Below are 22,527 nucleotides of genomic sequence, written 5' to 3' on the forward strand. Positions count from 1 at the left end.
TGAGAAGAAAATAATGATGGCAACAGTTTGAGAAATTTGTCCTGAGATAATGTTTAATATTACAAATATTTTACAAATGATGATTAATTCGCGAAGTTCTCTTGTCACGTCGCGGATCTCTATATACCTCCAACCCGTCCATCGCTCTGTCTAAAGTAATTGAAATTCAGACCAGGCGGCGCCATTACCGACAGAGCCCTAATTTGTTGGCATTGAACAAGTACGTGAACGACAGTAGCTGTTGAGTACCTAAATAGATATTTTATGCATGCCGTAAAATTATTGTTCTGTGTTAATATCCCCAAGTTTGAGTAGATGGATTACTTTTTTTCATTCAAAGCACCGCGTGTTATGTCCAAAAATCTGCAACTATAACTCGAGCGAAAAAGATTGTTTTAAAAACCATCAATTTGTTGACGCATTTTTTAAAAGTTTTTCACCGGGAACGCAACTTAATTAATCAAATAATTGTTTGAAAATTGTAAAAAAAAATTTCTAGAATGAAATGTAGTTATGAATATAAAATCTCGATTTTTATTCAGAAAATATAATGAAAGAATACTTTTTTCGTGGTATTATCAAAATATTGAAGCACCCTATGATAGATTCAACTAAATTGCGAGCTACTAATTCCTTATCACTTTCAAATAATATGTTGCATTGCAAATCCACAAAAAATGTTGTTCAAATGTCGAAATACTCTCTATAAAGCGTTGAAAAACGTTGTACCAATACATTTTTCTGGAAAGGACAAAAATATTTCCGTCTCGTGTGCGGAATAGTTGGATTACATTTTATGGTTTCTTCGACACATCGTTCGATTGTTTGTACATTAGCCCGAAAATTTATTCAAGCTGAAATAATTCTGATTATCAAAACTAAAAATTCTTCCGAGTGTGCTAGAAAAATGATTGTGAAGCTTGTCCCGTCAATTTGTGTCGAGAATTCTCGAGAGAATTTCACTCATCATCCCAAGGGATGATGATGTTTTCATGGAACTAGCGGTACTAGACAAATCGGATATGACGCAGTTAAAATAGGTTCCGATCTCTGGATCCCTGAACGACCGGACTCATTGAAGCAAATACTCAATTATTAACGCACCTCCATAACGAACCCTCGCTGGGATTGCTGACGTGACAGCTCGTTACCAAGGAAGGGATGAATATGGGGGGGGGGATAATTATCCGTCTATGGAAATCGCCGGCGTAATTCTGGTTACTTTGATCACCTTGGTTAGTTAGTGGACTTCACTCGCTTCGGTGATCGTTTTCTTAGTTGTAAATCATTGAATCAAGTTTGTGAGACAGATTCGAATTGTTCTTTTATCAAGTTTATAAGCACCTTTAGCTGGGTGGTATCCGAAACCGGTTGAAAGAATGAGTAATTCTTATAGGTAGTAGGATGATTAAAAAAGTGTTTTTTTTATCTCGCTTTTACACCCTCAAATAATAGTGTTCAATGGAGAAAAGATCCTCGCAAAAGATGAGCTCTCTAGTTCAAGTTCAACAGGTCGCACTTTAAATCTATAGTTTCCATTCATTGATTGGTGGGAAAATTTGACTTCTCGTTAAAAGTTGAAATGTAATTAACATTGTCTGACAGCGTGTATTATTGATAACCGGACAAACAATTTGAATTACTTATCCCTGTAGACAGTTGATAATCTGCATAGTAGGGATGTCGAGAAAACAACTCAAAACTTGTTAATTTTGATTGTTACAATTTGATACTTATGTCGATTCCCTTGCGTCCCAAAACTTGCCTAATTGGTAGTAAAATACAAGTCTTTGGTTGTTACAGAACTTTGGTGAGTTTTTTCCATTACGTCCCAGCGAGGCGGGGAGGGAAGGGGGATTGTTGCGACACAAAAACAAACCTGGTACAAGACGGTGGTAAACTTTTTTCTCGCTTTTGGATAGGAAAATATTTATTTGTAATACGTAGATGTTTTCATTTGCAAGTTTCGTCGTTTGTGAGAATTTAAACAAATTTATTTTCTGTGTTATGGAGCCTGAATGAAAGATACATTGTACTTTTTGTGAGAATCGTATTCATTGTTATAACTTTTTATCCAGACGATTTGGAAATGTTCCTATTTCCTAGAATAGACTTTTCGAATTCTATTCGCTCGGAATCGATTCGATCATAGATGAATGGACACAGACTTGAAAATTTTCACGACTATGAAATACACAAATGTTTATCGAACAGTGAAGTTTTTTTCTCGTGGACAATGAAGACGAACTACCTGAACGTGTTTAAAAAAAACAGAACAATATAAAAAAAAAATCCAACGAGAGAAGTTTTTGTTTTGAAAAAATTTGAAATAAAACATCAAAATTCATATTTCAAAAAGTTAAATTACAAACGAACTGAAAGTGAATACGGCTTTATTGTCTGCGAGAGAAGAAGAGAAGGAAGAACAACAGGTTCTATTATACCAAGGTTGGCGCCCCGAAGTAAAAAAGAGCACCTCAGAGATTAACAGACTCAAGAAAATAACTTGATCTATTACACAAAGAACACAATACTAACAATACCAGTAATAGTGATAAGAGAAGAAAAGAGAACGAGAGAGAGAAAAATAATCCCAATCAATAACGGGGCTAGCCTAAAAAACGTTTGTCGCAAAATATGTGATTCTCCAGTTACGCTCTATATTTATGACAATGGCGTGCGAAGAGGATAAAGTTGTGAATTGTGCTGCTGATAGTCGCGGTAGGTTGGTAGGTTGGTATAATATTGCATAGGCGTGTAGGTGGTCTCCGGTTGGCAGCAGGGCAGGCGTTGTGAAAAACGTAAATCTATTACCAATAACAGATTGCTGCGGTAGGCGTAACTTTCCACCGCTGATGGAGGGTGGAAAAATGTGTCGGAGCAACAACAAGCGAGAGAGAGAGAGAGAGAGAGGGAGAGAGAGAGCGTGGGGTGTAATTATTGTGAATATAAGAAGGACTGCGCGGGTAACAGTGAATTATTACATCTGGACGCCTTTGTCGTGACTAGTAATGCCGCAACGGCCGCTGGATCAGCCATCCAATAATTCATCGCTTACGCCCACCGATCTTGGGTGCACGATGCCACGCATATTACACACAGAGCATGGGGTTCAATGGTGTAAAAGTAAAGAAGTTGGGAAGCAAGTGAAATTAAATGGGCCGCCGATGATGGGTGAAAAACGTGGCATCGTCGTGCAATCCAAAACCATTCATGCTACCCTATTCTTGAGCCTGAGGCTTGTGTCACTAATGCATTATCCATGTAAATTGATCAGTTTGATATGGCATAGAATTGAGTGGATTTGATTAGAGCCGAAGGTGGAATCGATTTACCGAATGATCGTGACGCCAGGTTTAGCAGGGGATGGTTCACCATGGGGTGGAAGTGTGCGGTTTGTGTGATCGATGTTTCGACTCTTTCCAATTACGGAAGAGTAGCGATTTTGTAATTTTTTCATTGGCTCAAGTGTTCCCCAGTTTTCGAATTTCCGATGGGGTGAAATTTCGGACAGTTGAAATTTTTTGGAAACGCTTCAAAATACGAAACCTTTTATTCGATCGCGTTAAAAATTTCCGTTATAAACATGACTAACGAATCGGAAGATATTTTATTTTATTTTTTTCGAAACGTGGTTTTTCAAAGGGGTGTACACTCTCAAAGAAATAGTTTTTAAGCTATTCGTTTCAAATTTGGCCATTCTTTATGTTGCTATGGAAGCTTTTTTTTTGAAATCTTGATATATTTACTAACAAAAAACTGTCGAAAAAATATGCTAAATTCGATAGTGTTCTTTCAAACCGCCGTCATTTCGTCAATTTTGGTAAAGAAAAACCTCCATAGCAAAATAGCGGCTTTCATACCGATTAACAACCTTTCAAAAAATTTTGTTTCGGTTAGTATTCACAATCACAACCGTGTACACCGTAAGGACTCTTTTTTTTTTAAAGAAATTTTCAATCGATGAAAATACAAAATCAAAAAAAAAAAAATAAATAAATAAATAAATAAAGACAAGTTTAAAAAAATTTATTTCCCGTCTTCACGAGTGACATTAAAAAATCAAACTGATTAGCCTATTTTAACCACCGACAAAAAAATATCCCAAAAATCAGCAATTTTTCGATCCCTTAACCTACTCTTACTATAAATATATGTGTTCGTACGTGGAAAGGCTGAAAGAGTTTAATGCTCATGGCATAACACGAATGCGAATACATCGACGTAATAACCTATGCCTTTTCCCGTTGCGCGGTACCAACCTACTCGGAATACATACTAATATGCACAGTGTAATTTCATCTCCATACGAGGCTGCGAACACGTGTGACCTTATTCGCACAGTGTACCAAAGGAGTACAAGCGTGTATTACCTCAGTTACATAGATCTTGGCTGAACTCAAGATGGAGGTGAAACTGAGTTCAAGAAAAACCTTTTGTCACATTATTTTATTCGGGTGAATAAATGTAATTCTACTATGAAATTCGGTGTCTTCAATCGTTATTCTCAAGCCAAGAAATACTCGGTTCTACAGCAAATGAGACTTTACTTTTACATGTTCTTACTACCCGAACGTTAGAAGAAGATCGCTTCAGTAAACGGTGGAAAATTTCAGCTCGGGTTATTAGACGCTGTTTAGCTGCACTTCAAGCTTTACGATACCTACTCATAGAGTGAATTTTTTATGTTTTACAACGGCTACTCAAGTGATTAACATTTACTGCACATGTTTTGCGGAAATGACAGTGAGAACGTATGGTTTAACCTACAATGCCATCAGACATTGACCCAGATGAAGTAATTTTTTATCCCATACGCTCTTTTTGTCAAAAAAGAAATATTGTGTATCGGATCTGTTTCCAACGATAAGCAAGTACGAAGTGGAAAATATCATTCATTTATGCAAAAACAAATTGACTCTCTCTTTAAATGAACCTGTATTCGCAGATGTGTGTTAACATTTATCGGCTAATCGTGAGATATAATTATTGTCGAGAGTGAAAAAAAAGTATGAATTCAAAAGGTATAGAATTCAATTTCTCATTCGCTGAATACCGATCACATAATTTTGTCATTTCATTTGGGGGAGAAAAGGTGGGGAAAAATTTAACCAGTACTAAACCGTTTCAAGCTTAGTTAAAATCAGCTTTGGTTTTGCTTGCACGAAATAAATTTGCCTAATCTAGTCAGCGAACGCAGAGAGTTCGGTTCAGCAAATTTTAGCAGCAAAGTTTACACCGGAAAGAATATTTCGCAGCTAGATACACAGCGAGGAAACAATATTGAACGGAAAAAATGAATTCTGTTTAATTTTATTCGATCCTTGAATCTCAATTCGAATTTCAACGTGGATGAAAATTACCGACCATAAACCAGGTTTTGCTACCTTATTTCTGATGGCAAACGAGGCGAAACCTTTGATCTTGAATGTCATAAAAAAATGGTATGAAATGAAAATGAGACCCGCTTTGAGAGAGATTCGAATTTAGACTCGAGTGCCAATTAGAACACAAAGCATTTTAACCTGTAATTATTTCAATGTAAAGACAATTTTGGAGACTCCATCAGCGGTGGAATGTTTTCCAAGTTGTGACCATACAATTAAGGTGGAAAGATTTAAATCCGTCAGGGTTTACCCTGAGATTTAATACGAGAAAATAAAGTATAACCCGACTCCTTGATTTTCTTTCCTACTCCAGATATTTCTTGCTTTTCCAGGAGAAATGAAAAAAAATTTTAGCGACTACGAGATCGGAGGGAATGATGAAAGAAAGGAAAGAAATGCATTAACCAAATTACGGGATAAATAAAATGCGACGAGACACGCCAAAGTCTCTTTCAAACGGTAAATAAAAACGTGACAAAAACGAGAAGCATTTATCATTAATTTCGCCTTTCGTACGAGAGTCTCTCTGTGTTCTTCACTGTCTGGAATTCTAAATAAAACGAATTTTCCGTTTTTTAGATCGTCATTCGAGTCACGCGGGAAGTACAAGCGTGGATGAATTATTATGGATTGAAAGTACAATAATCGAAACAGGGATTACTGATAATTTGAATAAAAATGACGAACAAATATGTTTTCAGAAAATTGAATGATTTAAATAAACAGAGATTGCGATAAAATTTCGATAAAATACAGAGCATTTGATTAATGACGAACAAGCTTCAGCGAATTCCAAAACCTAATTTCACCGTCAGACGTGACTCGCCTAGTTGAAAAATTTCTATCTAACTTACTGAAAACAGTTCTCGGGATCCAGAATCAATTAGATACGCATTGGACCAAATTTCTGATGAATGAATAGATCTAATAATAAATTCAATCAGGTCAGCGGATGTTCAGGTCAAGTCTGTTGATTTAAGGGATACCATAAGTATATACGATCCGGCAAAATCTATAATTACAGGTCAATAACAGATAATAACGAACAATTTGACGATAAGATAAAATGCAAATGAGGTCAACTGCCACAAGTGCCACAAGTATGAAAAACCATACGCGCTCTTTTTCAATTAACCTCGAGATCACGATCAAGAGAATCTCGAGCACGGAGCAGACGGGTGATGTACGTAACATATGCTACTCAGTTAGGAAGACATCATACCTGTTTACCGGAGTCCTCGCATGTCGGTAATTGCCAGAACAGCTAGAAGTAGAGGGGATGTAGTTATTGGGTAGTATTATTCGCCAGAATCCAGCAATTACACCGTAACAAACACAAACTGCACTTTGCACAGACTCACAATTCAAAATGCTCTTTCGACCTTCATCGCGGTTATGGTCACGGTCACTTTTCACTTTCGGTAACTGCGCACAAGACTATCCGCTGCACTGTTTAAAATTATTGCAAATTCATTACACATTTACGAATTTCGGTTCAGCGATGTAAATTACGACTCTGTATTTACCTTAAATTTATAATAAAAATTTTTTGATGCTACTATTTTATAATTTATCTAAGAAAACTGACAAGAAAATTATTTTAATTTACTGAAACTGTGTATTGAATGATCAGTAAATGTGTAGTGAATTCACTCTTCCGTATTCCGTAGGAAGTTCTACGCAAAAATTTTTAACCGTGAGTGTTTTACGCTACCAACAATCGTCAGTATGGTATCTAATCTTTACTCACACATACACAGACACTGTGTTTTGAACTACTTTGTTTCGGTAAGTACACTTTCGTTCGAGGTGATTCTGTCCGATCGCGGCAACAGCTCGGTATTGACTGATCGTGAGAACAAGAAAATGGCGCTCGTAAATTTGCGTATCAACAGTTCTGTGGCTCACAGGAGATTATCTTTGTTTTCTTTTGAATCATAACACCGACGGTCGACGTGAATTTTGAGTCTGGTTTCTAGACGTGAATTTTGATTGCTTATTGGTAGCCCAGTCGAATTGGGATTTGACTCGGAAAAAATTTTAAGTAGCGATTTTTCTTCGCAAATCATTGGGGGTGGGGGTGGGGGGTGTGTCGCTGGCAGTCTACATTAGGATTTTCGGGATTCGAATCCCATTACTTTAGCCGTTATCTTGAATCTACTGAATAACTCGTTTATTTTCAATTTCAAACGAAAAATGGTAATCACCAAAGTTGTTGGGAATTAAATTTCCTATAATTTGATCTTATTGATTTTTCTCTAGGGTCAATATTTTTCGATTAAGGCCCGAAAAGAGGAGGTGAAATTGTATTATTGCATTATCACGTTTGTTTTCCATTTTACATGAAAAATCTCGTTAAAAATGATTATTGTCGAAGTGGTTTAGAATAAAATAATTTTCAAGCTTTCAAGATATCGTCCCGAGAGTAACATCTTAAAAACATTGTATATTCAGGTTTAAATTCTCAGGATGAGGGTTGGATCCAGTTATTCAAGTTCTAGACGAAGTGTTTTATAGTGACAGAAAAAAAATTATTGTTTACGGTCGAAAATCACTTTTCTTGCAGGATGGCCAAAAATTTTTGGGAAACAAAATTCCATGACATTTTCAGATTTTCTAGGACCTAAGACCTAGTTTTCCTTGACATTTTTCCAAGTCTAGTCAGTTATTAAAACCTAAATCGTTCAGCTTATTAACTCTATCTTCGATTCAAATTCAATTCGAATTGAAGAAAAATATAATGTACAAAAAAGTCAATTTAAGCAAATTTTTTTTCCCACCGAAAAAAAGTAGACTTATTACCTCAGAAAATGATTTATAATTCCCATGATAAAAAACTGCTATTCTCTGTTTTTTCCATGATCAAATTAAAAATTCCCTAACCAATTTCAGGTTTTCCACTAACATTTCCAGCTTTTCTAGGTGTGTGGACCACCTTCAAGACGTTAATGAGAAACTATCGAGACACGTGAACGCGGAGGTCAATCAGGTATAGGTTAAAAAATAGAAAATACCGACACTTGAGGTAGAAATCGTTGTTAGTTCGAGTAACCGAAGTAGTATCTCGGAAAGCACGAGCTCGTTTGGAATACGGGCGTCAATAAACTCGATACGTGATTGCTACCAATTAACTTCTCTAACAAGGATAAAAATTTACGATCTGAACACTTTCGCCGCTTGCGCGTATGCAGAAGTCGTGGGTACCTGCGGGTATCAATTTCGCTTCCACATAACAGGTTGTTGGTTCCCGCGTGACAGATATACCACTTGCAATGAATTTATTAATCAACACTCGGCGGAAGGCATGCTAACGATGGCCATTCAGTCATTCTTATACACAGCCGGTATCCACAAGCGAGAATTTGAATTCATCAATTCCAAATGGGATTGTGTATACGCGACGATAACGGCCGATTTTAATTATCTGCGCCAGACGCGCTAACGTGTGACGTTTGAATAATTGTGGGTAAAAAAAGTGGTTCGAGTCAAGTGTAAGTTTCGAAAAGACATAAAAATAATTAGAGAAAAATATCGTCGATATATATTACCCAATTTTATGGGTTTTATTGACACCATAAATGTTTTCACGCTCACATAATTAATGAATTAGGGATTATACAACGTGTTATAACTATATTCACTGAATACAAGTGTTTGAAATTTATGATGTGAAGTAAAAATAAGATAACATACATTCATCGATATTAGACTGTAAAATATAGCATATAAAGTGTGATTAAAAAATTCACTTCAAGTTTTATTGTACAGAATTGAGTAGTTGAGGTAACAGATATATCGATTAGTGAATTGAAATGGATACATCTCAGGTTAAGCATTAGATTCACTAATGAGGAGACCATCTGAGTACCTGAGTACGTATACAAAAATGGATGAAAACGAAGAAGAGAGAAAGTGAAAAAAATGGGAAATCCAAGGGAGCGTCACCGAGGCAGCTCGGTAATCAGAACAAAATTAATGAATTTTTTCGCGCAACTTACATCTAGTAAGATTGATGGTCAGCGCGAAGATTTTCAGTATTTCATTAATCTTTGGGAGAGGATCACTTTACGATCAGGCGACGACAAGCAACGACGGTATTGATTTGCATTATAACGATAAATCTATTTCCCCAGCAGCGTATTTTCCCTTCTTATTGTCAATTAAGATTTTCTATTACTTTGGTTCGTTCTTCAACTTCTTCTTTTTTATATTTTCATATTTTCTCGGTCGGTAATTCCGAGCCCTCTGCATTATACGATAGTAAACGACTTCGTTGAGGGGGAGGGGTTATGAATAAAAAGTAGAGCTCATTATTTTCCGGATAACGAGATAAGCCCGGTAGAGGAGAGGCTTTGATTCCAGTTTAGTTCCATTTTCCAGTGGCTGCCGTCCCTCCTGTGTCCTCGTACTGCATATAAACCGCCGAGCTTTGCCTCGGCAGCCCCGTCTGTCTCCGTGGTGCAGGATGAGGTGAAGATATAAAATGTCCACCCCATATATCTCGCACCTGCGGGACCAAGCTAGCCGAGTTTTTATTCCATATATTTATGAATCAAGATTAACGACGAAATTTATTATTTTCATATGATATTAGTATAACCTATATATAGATCTATGGAACATTCATCGCTCGAAATATCTATCGGGATTGGAATATTTTTTCCACCAAGATAACGCGACATAATTTACCTAAATACTCGCTTTTGCTTGAATCTATTTAATCAAGAAGCACGGATGTGAGCGTTTTTCTATCATTATACTCAGTTAATATTTGAAAAGAAGACGAAGAATCCTTGAAATCTAACCAACTGTGGCAGTTCAACAAATCACCCGTTATTCGATATAATTGACTCTATTTTTACAATGTTTTTATACTCTGAATTTTTCGATACTAGTCTTAAGATTTTATACAGAGATTCATCTTTAAAAAATTTTGCAACATTACTTATGATTTTTTCAGGCACAAATAAGTGAAAGTAATTATAAATTCACTATCGAATGCTGCATTATTATCTAAACTTTACAACAAAAACTGAACCCGAGAGGACAATAAAATTTGAAAATAAATAAATAAGAATGAATTCCAGCAAATGAATTTTTCAGTTTTCCTGCTTTTTCCTATTTCTTTTCCAGATTGAACTACATCTCTCTGTATCATTATAAACTTACAACAATAATATAATTTTCACACTGATAGATTACACTTTTAAGTCAATAATGTGGCAAGAGTTGAATCGGGAATAAAGTTCTCCACGTAAAGCAGGAATAAAAGTTAATTATTCCCTTGTTACATAATCTGCTATTTCAAACTTAGAACCTAGTTTTATTTCCCAAGGGTATAACGCTAGTCGAATGTGCCCTTTGATAGAGTATTCCCAGAGTATTGTTGAAGTATATAGTGAAGTTGAAATATTTATTTGTCCCAGCAGTGTAACTGAAGAGCACAGTTCACTTAATCTCATGTATACTTTAGCACGAAAGTTTGTTTTTCTCATCAGCTCACGCGAAGTGGTTCATAAAAAGCCTGATTAAAAGAAAAATCTTGAAGAGTACAGGATGAGAAAACAGCATACTGAGGAGGAACGATCCTCCCCTTAATTCCATGCACAGGGTACTCGCCTCGAGATTAGTTCGAGATAATACAAAATTAGGAGACACTTTACCAGCGTCCGAGTGACGTCGTAGTCACTTTAACGACTCTGCGTCACTAAGCCTCTTCTCTTCCTCTTCTTTGCACCCCTTCTCGTGTCTTCTACCTCGCCAAAAAGTATCCGTATTCGAGCTCTCCGGTACAACCGAGCATCGCTAACCTGACTTTATAGCCACTTATCTCTCGCCTTACCTCTGAGTGTTAAGGGTTACAGACTACCGACTAGCCACGTTGAAGAGACACATGTTCCTTGATATGGATACCATGGATTGTAATAATGGATAGACGTTGTCGAATAGGAAAATATATTTTCGATTTTCGATTTTCTACAAATTAATCCCTTCAACGTGTTTTGAATATTGTTCGAACATAGAATACTGAGAATGAAAATGTAAGCTTGGTGAGAAAATTTGAATCTGCGACATTCTAGATTTCGTTGACATTTATCCAAGTGACGGTAGCACGTTTGATACCCGCGAGATTGTTGAAATATATTTTTTCTTGCCGTAATTTTTGAATTCAAATCCGTTAAACTTTTTTTTGTTGAAAGTTTAATTTTTGATCACGATCATTTCAAAATTGGTTCTATGATAGAATGCATTTTTTCTATTAGCTTCAGAACTTTAAAAATTTATGTTTCAACGCATTGAAATTCATTTAGATAAATTTTGAGAAAATTGTAAGTAGCGCGAGTGAAAATTGATTTATTTGGTACGTAATAGCTTATACGTTTTTATTGGTGTTAAATAAATGAATGCTATACTTATTTCGGTTCAGTTCTTGGATTACAAGATATTTGCATTGCAGATTAATTATTTACCAAGCTCCTACCGCTTCGTTAGATATTTATTTAATCCGCTGGATCAGGATAATCCATCGAAATAGAAAAACAACCACTGAAAAAAGGCTGTTCAATAAAATTCGATAGCGCTAAGTGGAGTGCAGCTGTCCCATCTTACTGCTGAAAAAGGAGATTTTAATAGCCAATTACATCACGTGTAATCCAATTGCTGAGCATCCGCACCGAACGATGAAAATCGTTTTTATCGTAAAAAGTGTTGTCAATTAGAGGGATAAGAAATTGTACGAAGGATCCGCTTGTTTTCGAAGTATTTATAAGGAGAATTTCATAGCAACCTGTAAGGGAAGCTGCGCGGTGGTGCAGATCATTCAACACACTGCAATTTTTGTGATCGCGAATTTCTTACTTCGGTGAGTATCATAGAGATTATATATATAGCTCGTATCTAATGTCGAGGAGAACGAAAGGATCGAGATAATGGAGATAGACATGAAGAAGCCCAGTTGTATCCGAGAAAATGTTTTTCCCCTTGAATTGTAAAAAGACCTTTCTCATATGGCACGTGATGTTGATAAATAGAATTAGACCTCTCAGCTTTCCGAGAGAACCTCTTTTGTTCGTAACCTGTTTCTTGCCGAAGACTATCACGTTGACAAGTTGAAATAATCGAGTTTTCTCGAGCCGGTATACTCAAGGCCATAGAACAGGTGTGCTTAATTAATAATAATTCTTGGGACTCGGCCACGATCGTGTAAGTTAAATGAACGTGCGCTTTTAGCTTTGAAGATTTATCCGATTAATAACCGTGCGTCGTTTTAATCAATGTAAGTTTTTAAACAATCTGATTGAATTCAAAGATAATGTAGGTAGTAAAGGGATACGGGAACAGCGGAAGAAAAAAATAAAACCCTTTTTACCGAGACGATACTTGATAATCTGTTGGGTAACAATCGTAAGTGATATAGAATCTTGCTACTAACTGATTAGTCATCAGCGATTATGAATTCATTTCATTTTCATTTCCAACCAGTATATATCACTTCATACAATGGATATTTATACTCCTTCAATTGTAAGGGTGATTTTTTCTCAACCTATTTTTGAAACCTACCTATAAGTTAGACAAAAGTGACAAGTTATTCGACTACAAGCAAACAGTCTCCAGTTGTTTCTGAATAAAATAAATTCCTCGTTTTACCTGAGTTGAGATTTCTGTTGAATAATTCAGCAAATTAAGGTATACCCATATCTGTTTCAAATCGATAAATATAATTACCAACTCGAATACTAGATTCTAATCAGGCGTTGTTAACACCTCCCGCATGTAATGAAACTTACATGCACTAAAGTTTCGCACTGATTTCCCCTGCACTGATTTGTTGTCAAGCTCTAATTCGGTCGAAAGTTTCTACGGTGCAGCGCTGTCTCTACGTCGGTATATACAGGAACAGTGTGAACGGTTATATAACAGAGTGCAGAGGTACAAGTTTAATGCAAGGGTACTTCAACGTGATGTTTAACTACTTCGCGACGTGTTTATTCGCGGAAAAGCTCAGGTTTAATGCTTCAATAATTGGGGTTGATCAAGGCGGTTGGTGAACACCTATATCGAGAACTAATCGCAAGTGGTTGTATTAGACGATTTAATTGGACTACACTGCGTCTGGCCAATTGAAATTTCGGGACATCGAACTCACAAGTTAATAATAAATAAATAAATAAACTAAAATAGAATAAATTAATTGTAACCGAACAATAAAACTAAAGTGAAGCCGTCCTTAGACCGCATTTAAAATTGATAGATACAGATCACAGTTTCGAATGATTTCCCAAGTTGACTAATCCCAATCACTCGAACAATCTCCATAACTGCGATGTTAGGAAGATCGATCAAAGTTGCTCGATGCATATTAGCCGAGTGTCAGTATCTATTTTCGGTGTAATAAGACCGATGAGCTGAGCACCTGTTGGCTCATCGACCGACAAATATCGAGTTAACTTATTCCGACATCGAAACTGATTGCAAATGTATCCAACGAGAAAATAAAGCGACATTGATTGAGTGAGCGAGGGGAGAAACGAATTGTCAGTACTCCATACAAAATGTAGGGCAATTTAGGGCAGTTCGAGCGGGGCTGGTTAAGGGTGAAAAAATAAATGAAGATAATGTTATTCCCATACGGAGGTAAGCAAACACGTTTTTACATCGATCGTACCACATGGCGCCCTTTCTTCTCGACGAGGAGAAAATAGAAAACCATTCATTTCGCGGGATCGGATAGATAGAAGCTCACGTTCTACAAACATAATCAATAGAAAAATTTCTCACCGTGAAAGATGAGATGACGTATGAAAACAGCTGGTAACAAGAAAAACGCAGATAGTGTCAGGTCAAACGTTAACTACTTTGAAAGTAATCCATCAATTTGTACCTTACATATACGAGTGGAAAGCCGATGCGAATTTAGTGAGGGGTGAACTGTTATCTTGATGAATAATGGCCAAATAGACGGCCAAAAAGTCTTTTGAAATTTTGAGAAATACATAGCCCGTCGTCCTCATCGGAAAGTAATCACCGAGTGAGTACGAAGATGCAGAAGAAAATGAACGTTTAATCATGTTCACCGCAACGGTGCTGACGCGGGCGAGTTGGGTACATTATATTAAAAAATGACGGATGGTAAGGTAAAAAAAAAAGGTGAAAAGTGTATGAAAGGAATCCGATCGAAGTAGAGAAAAAAAGAAAGAGAAAAAAGATGAAAGGAGAATAAAACAGAATTTCCTCTCTGCATATCGCGGATCGCGTCGGTCTGCGCGGCTTGTATTCGCGTGCGAATGGGAAAACGCCGTGCGGAGGTAACCGGCCGATATCGTAATACAGAAAATGGAAACGAACTGGGGCAAACTGTGGTGAACGAGGGAGTCTGATTGGACAGATATTTTAGCACGAAATATTGCTCGACGCTGATGACTTTTGCACGCGCACCGTAGTTGGGTTATGGTGGCTCTGCGTCGTTTCAAACCGATATTCCGCATGTTCTGCGGATTGCTTTATACCTGGCCAACCTCGAAGCTGCACGAGCAGGCATGTAGATTTTTATACGCAGGATACACTTTTGTACGTATGAATGCAATCCTGCAGCGCATCCTTGCATTTTCAAACCATATTCGTAGTTGCGGGTTACTTTGAATTTATCAAGATTCATATGCACGTAAAAATCTATTCGTTGACCTGCAGGAAGGAGCGAAGAGATTCGTACATGAACGGAAATTAAACTATCCAGGATAAAAGAAACTTGAAAATGTATAATCTAATAAGCTAATTTCACATGAGAGATTTTTCCTACGTAACTTTATTTGCATTACTGTCAACCAAAATTGGAGACCAATAGTCTGTGAAAATTTTCTGTTATCCGACTCTTTATGTGGTTCAACCTATTTCGTGTTATGGAATCGATATTGCTCGAGGTTAGTTAATGGAAAATAATAAGATAGATATTGTTCTCGGGCAACTTTGTTGTGTTTTATCAAATCTTTGATATTTGCCAGCTTGCCAAAAATCTTTTGCGAATTGTTATACTACGCGCAGAAAAACATTTTTCTGAACAGAAAATTTAGGAATGTACTAGAGAAGTGCTAGCTTAATCAATCAACAAAATCGTTTGTTGCGGGAATGTTGAACGAAAGTACCGATGATTCTAACGGTATTTCAACGTTGCAAGAGAAAAATATCGTGGAGCTTGTAAAATTGTAAGATTACACAGCTGAAAAAATGTCGTCACGAATGTCATCGCATCTCTGATGATGTTGCAGGAAGTCTTGTGTCATCCGGTAAAACAGATAAATTCGTTGAAACGAAAGAGAAAATTAATATTTCAACATAATTGTGATCGAAATAAATCAAGTTCTTAAACGCTTCTCGTTGTTCACCGCAAGGTTCTTTCGTGATTATAATTTCCGTTTGATATTCGTTGGATTCTCTAAGAAGAAGACGTTGTCGTTCAAATTTCCAATATAAATTCGATTGACGATAAGGTGGTCGGACACACGCTGGCGTCGCCAAACTGCATCAAACTCCTGGAAGTGATTGAATTTCTATTCCTGAAGTGGAACCAGCCAGGCATGGACGCAGTACCATGCATGCTTGCATAGGTAGTGGATACGAACATCCACACACGCATTGAGCACACTCGTACGGTAGGTGAGTCAAGACGAAGGATTTCCACTTGAAAAGCTACTGAGGTAAGCGCTGTTTCTAAAGCGGAAAGTGGGCTGATAAGTAAATGTATGCAGTATGTGCATTAGGGTGGTCCTTAAGAATGTAGTTTTTGAGTATCGATCTGCTCAACCCCTAAATCGATTCCAAATAATTCAATAATAATTTCATAATTTTTTCAGATTTTTATCTCAACTCTAATCCGTGACCGCAAAAGGGTGGATTTTCCGTTTTAAACATTTCAGGGGCACATTAAATCCAGGGAAAGAATTTCGATGAGATTTGGGATCCGGGGTTTTTTTGAGTTGCTGATTACGGATCTGAACTCGAAATTTGAAAATTCAATATGGCGGATTCAATGTGGTGAACCAAAATCCAAAAAGTCACTCGATTTTGGTGAAAGTCGGTACTCGAAGGTTTTTGAGATAGCTGAATATTGAATTTTATAATTTTAAGTTCAGATTCGTAACTAGCGACTTCGGAAATCCCCGAGCACCGAGTTATATAGAATTTAAATAACTTTTTGGATTTTTGTTCGCAATATGTTTAGGATCCAATATTGTGAATTTTCAAATTTCGACTTCAGATTCGTAATCAGCGACCCAAGAAGCCTCCCTGTACCATCTCTTATCGAAATCTGTTCGGTATTTCAATATGACCCTGAAAGACTTAAATCTGAAAATACACCCTCTTGCGGACATGGATTAGTGTTGAGATAAAAATCTAAAAAATGTAGAAAATTATTTTTGAATTATTTGAAGCTCGTTTGAGGGTAAGCCGGTCAAAATTTAAAAACGACTGTTTTAAATACCACCCTAATGTGTATATCAGTCTCTTTTCCATTTTTTAGGCTACATGAATAGGTTTACCGATTGTTCCATGTGCTTTTAACATCATCGGCCAATCCGTGAATTCACCACAACTGGTACGAACGGAATGTAAAAACGAGCCCAGTCAGACAGTTCATCTCTTAAGGGTTTCAAGATCAAAGAGCTCTGTCAGGGTTCCATGTCACATAGACAGTCGGAGAGTTCCAACTGCGCGGTTTGGCGATTGGTTCGAAATGCAATCACGAAGTAAGGCCGAGACAGTGGTTAGTCAGTTACACTTCAGCTGCCTGGTTGCAGCCGAAATGTAACTCAATGACATAGAGAGAAAGAGAGAGAGAGAGAGTGAGAGAAAGACAGAGCCAGAGCAAGACAGATATCCAGGGGCCGCAGAATCCGAGTGAAATTCCGAGGTCAAATTTCTCTGGCAGTCAGTGGCAAATAATCTTGCAGGATTGCTGGTGCACTGGTACCAGAGAGGTAGTGGTGGGAAGTAACAGTTGGTGAAGTAGTTAGCAAATATTTGCTCAGAAGTATGGAGATCATGGCCAGACAAGAACCAAGGGGGAACTTCTCGCTTGAAGAAAATTCGATCTTCCATACAGAAACGTGTGTCCTTGTCTGGGGTGTAGGATCAATGAGTTAAGGCGGTGTTGTTAAGGTTCAAACTAGTGTGAAGTGAGGAACTAACAACTAATATACCGGATTCATAGTTCACAAATTGCATCGGTGTGACAGAAGGACAACCATATTTTAGGACAATGCATTTCACACTATCTACTTCCAGTGGCAGGCATCGTTTTTTGTGTTGAAAAACATTTCACACTTTGAGAAAGAATGTACTGTTTCAAATGCTTTTTTTCTTTCGTTTTAAGTCAAAACGAACCAGTGCATGATAATGAGTCGCAAATGAAAGCAAATCTAAAGGAAGTGCTATATACTTGAACCTCAATAGAATCTTTATAAGGAACTGATTGTAAGTTTGCAGCACAAATCGTGTCAATGATTCGTTATACTCGTGAGAAAATGTATTGCCATAATCTCATAGATCGTATCGCTAGTAACCAAGTTATGAGGAATGTTATCATTCTAAACCTTATGCCTTTCCTTCTTCTGCTCTCCCTTTTCAAATCCAGTAATACTTGAAAGTGATAGAATTTTTTATGTGTTCACTGCAACCAGCTCAGAATGTAAGTGATTTTTTGACTGGACTGTATACAGAAGTTAGTGTGAAAATAGAATAGTGGTTGATGTTTCATATAGTTCGTATACGTACGTATCCATGGGCAAGCACAAACTCTCAAACTAATGCCAGGCAAGCACTTCCGTACCTGAAACAAAAGAAGATAAATCGTATAGTACTGGCTTACGAAACGGCATCAATATTCTCTAACAAACGAACGAATGAACGAACGAACAGTGCTATGAAGTGCAGTTGCACGACTCTGGTAGGGAACAATGCCTTCAATACGTTTTACAACTACCTCCCTCTCTCTTTGAGCTGCGGCAAATCGCACGCTGGACTACATCCTGCAGCACGTTCGGTGGAATGAGAGAGGATATACAAGAAAAAGTGGAAGCTGACAAAAAGAAAAAAAAAAAAAAAAAACAAGAAAGTCTTGTCTCTCGTGGACCAGACACATTTTTAAACATTGTAACGAAGCGAGATCGAACTAAATACACAGACAATAAGAGGAATCAATACCACTGCTGCTCAGCTAACAATAAGTTACAGTGTTCGTTGGAGCACAATGAATAGAGAAACAGAGGCTAAAATTTTTATGACCATTTCCATCCGTTTTCTAAACAAATTCATAACCTTTCCATAAACACGAATAGATGCTCATTTGTATACTTGTGATAAGAATAAATTGTAGGCAAAATGCTTCAGCATCATGATTTTGAAAATCTCACTTCGCAAAAGTATGTCATATATCTATTTGGCAATCACTCTATGTTGTTTCAATACAGTTTGACCAGAGTTGACAATTCTCTACAAATCTAAACTCTACTAAATACCGTCAAAGAAGTTAGAATTGAGGCAAGTATAGCTGGAATTTTTCTAGTCGGTAATACAGATGGCATATCGAATTACAGATATTAGAACTACCCCCGTAACGGGGCACAAGATCATCTTAGCTTCCTTCTACCAAGGGAGGTCAGCGCCGTGGCACGGTTTTCCGGTGGTCCGTGAATAGATGTATAACATAGATGACCGAGAACTCGAGCAGAATGGACAATACTCGCCCACCCGGAGGACGGTACACTCGATGGAAGATTAGAGGAACTTGGTGTATGCCGGCGGAACTGGACAAACTTTCGCAACCCCTTTCGGGCCAGACTGCCATTTTGGCTATTAACACAGCAGACCTAAGCTTCCATCAGATAAAGGACTGTACATCGCTCGTAATAGTCACGTACACCCTTGTAGCGCGAGTATGCCTACACTGCGGGCAAACCTTCATCTGACGTATTACGGTAACTCCTATCGTTTACCCCAGCTGCACAGAAGGGAGGCTAATTTCATGTTTTCAGAAATCCTGCGATAATCTTCTCCCCTCACGGTGGGGTGCAATTACAACCACGAAACGTACCGTGAACTGAAAAATGGACCTCTTATGTTCATGTGCACCATGATGGCTTGAAATTCATTTTTTACGGCATGGGCATTGAAAAGTCCACTTTTTGTGGCAGTTTCCGTTTCGTAAAGTGACGCTTTATACGTCAGCGAACAAAGTTGCGGAATAAAGTCTTTATTCCACAGTTTTGATGCGCAGTTCGAAGTGCGCGTCCCAAACTGACGAATAAAGTAGCTTCGTCGAACAGATCGCGACATAACCTCACTCTTCGTTTTGCTTTTCAATGCCCATAGCGTAAAAAATATTGTATGTGGCATACCCGTAAACCGTTTTTCGGCTCGGATAATTTCAGTAGTCGCTTCCGGCTCGCCTTCAGCTCGTGCTGAAATCTTTATCCTTGCAAAAAAAAAAAAAAAACAGGCGGTTTACAGACAGGCTACATGAATAGCTATTGCTTTGAATTGAAGAAATTGTTCAAGGATCAAGTTCAGGGGATATTGCTGATAAACTTGCGAGATTGATTGAAGGTACATGCAAAATTGACACTGCTGGATCAAGCAGTACTAGTGATAGGAAGCGAGAATTGAGAACGAGTTATTTCGGCGACGATGTTGCTGTGCCAGCTGTTGGATGGTAAGAAGAACCTGTTTACCAGGTTTTTTTTTTAGCACGACTTGAAGACAGTGATTTATGGCATTTGGAGTGCCATTTTTTATTTAAATTTTTAATTTAACCACTGATGATTTTGCAATAGCGATTGTCTGGGCTTTGAAAGGTCGATAATTTGGAAGAAACTTGACAATTATGTACAAAATATTGGACTGCGATATTCTATCATTTACTCTATTAGAATTGCTTTGAGAAGCCTTCATAGCTATGGTCGAAACTTGCGAAATCGTTCCTTCTCAGCTGATCCATTATAATGATGGAAATATAATAGAGTATTAGATGAGCTACCATCACAGAAATTTTCAAAGGTCTGCCACTTTCGATTTTCAAATAAATTGCGTTGCGTATAATTATACCTCATGAAACTGCGAGCAAGGTGTCTTCAATTATGAAAATAGCCGCAAAAACAAGGAGGAGCTGGACGGACACGAAAAGCTAGAAGTGAGATCAACTTATAAATATCTCTCCTATTTTTGCTAGGCTATGACAAATTCCAGATGTTTCTCATCCATTCTCGTGTCCCATGTCACCAAAGGTGATTGAAATTGTATCTGTCCTGCAAACGCTGGAATATGTTCCATTGTGTTCTTCAAAGGGAGGAGACTGTTCTTGTCTCTACAACGCTTTACAACTACACTGGCTTTATTATACCGTTATACTTACAATAACCGTGTTATTATAACAAATTTAATGCCATTACCATTACCGTCGAATGCTTCGACGCTGGTGTAAGCAGCCAAGTATAAGTATGCACTTATGTACAGAATTACATTCTCTTTATGGTATTATTTTCCCCGGAGCGTCGCTTTTCTGCGGGGGATTTTGTGCACGTATTTAAAATTAAATTTATCGTTGAGTAGTTAGGTTTAGGTACGTGGTGTATATTCATATTCATAACGTCACGAGTAGATGGGATTCTCAGTCCGCCATGACGAAACGGTACGCATACAAGTATACAGCGACAGATATCATTGCTGGATACGCACTATTAATAGGAACCAGATTTCCTGTATTTTGCTCCCTTTACCTAGGTGACCAGTACCAAAAACTACTCAACAATAGGAATTTTGTCCAAGCATTCGGGATTTGGTCAAGCAAACAGTCTCCGGAAGCAAATTGTGACGAATCGATAGACGGAAAATGGCTTTTCAATTCGTAAATGAAGTGCCCGATCTATTCTCGTTCATAAAAATTTATCGCTCCTTTCACGTCCTCGATTCTTTCTCTTATTTCTTCATTCGTCGACCATAGAAGTACCACGACTACTCTCACTACTATTGTTAGACTCTCATTGATACTAAAGATGAAGGGTTTCAATTGTTTCGAAGCAGGATCGAACAGAATCGAGACATAATTATCTGTTCATGGTATGAACACATAATCTACCGTGATTAAACAATTGGATATGGTCGTAAAATAGCCTAGTTGGGTAATTGCTGCATACCCCAGCGGTAAGGCAGGGTATAGAAGAAGTTTACATGCATACTCAAATTATCCGTTCAATGTAGAGCCGTTATGCCGGCACCACCGTCAATCAGTTACCCTTGAAAAATGTGGAACGATCGGTAATTCACTGGCTCTATGGTAAACACTGCAGATCGTTTATACCTTATGGCTATGAACATACGTGCGATTTGTTCGCCATAAGCTGTATAGTGATTACATGATCCTTCGTTATTTGCATATTAAGTTTTGGCCGAAATTTCTGACCTATCTTTATTAGTTAACTTGTAATGTTATCTGCGTTTCCGATTTTCTTAGGGTGACGATAATTGGCAAAAATTAAGTTTACAGAAATCAAAATATCGATTGCTAGGCACTGTTGTAATGATTTTTTGGAAAGTAAGTGTAGAATTTACGGTTTTTTATACATCTCAGTTAGTGATTATCAGCTATCATAGAAAATTTTATGTTCGACATAAGGTTTTCGACCTCACAGGATCACGAGAGACGTTCCATTACTGTTACGCTTGAAAATTACGTCGTGTTCTTACTGGGTATCGACCAGGTACTCCACGTAGTTCAAATACCTACAAGCACGCTCTTATGCACGGTGGAATAAGGATAAATAAACAAGATGAAAAAAGAATTTCAATGATGATTTTTGTTCTGCTCAGTATTTTAAAGCATTTCTTCAGGATTCTTGCCAACAATAAGTTTCGATAATTTCTTGACACAGTTAGTTCTTCGAAGGGCATCGCGAATAGTCATTTTCAATATCAATTGAAAAAGATCTTTCTGTTTCTCATGATTTGTATTATTCAATTCAGTTTACAGGCATCAGTCTGTCGCATTGCTTTGGTCATTTGGGTTCAAGGATTTCCAAATCCCGATGTAGTAATTTGACCGTAATGTTCTCAGCACGCGACATGCTTTACGTCAACGGTCTGTGGTCAG

General features: G+C 37.5%; 1 protein-coding gene across 3 annotated transcripts in view; it reads right to left on the reverse strand.

Moving 5' to 3' along the window:
* LOC124408355 (CCR4-NOT transcription complex subunit 6-like) overlaps positions 1 to 22,527 on the reverse strand; it is a 451,947-nt gene that overhangs the window by 210,312 nt on the left and 219,108 nt on the right. Inside the window, exon 1 of one of the 3 annotated variants that reach the window (XM_046885260.1) lies at positions 6,610 to 6,721. The exons of the other annotated variants lie outside the window; for them this stretch is intronic. The gene's annotated coding sequence lies outside the window, so the exon portion shown is untranslated. Of the gene's footprint in view, positions 1 to 6,609; positions 6,722 to 22,527 lie in introns of those variants that run through there. 3 annotated transcript variants of the gene reach the window in all.

The sequence above is a fragment of the Diprion similis genome, chromosome 1 (assembly GCF_021155765.1).
Source record: "Diprion similis isolate iyDipSimi1 chromosome 1, iyDipSimi1.1, whole genome shotgun sequence".
NCBI lineage: Eukaryota > Metazoa > Arthropoda > Insecta > Hymenoptera > Diprionidae > Diprion > Diprion similis.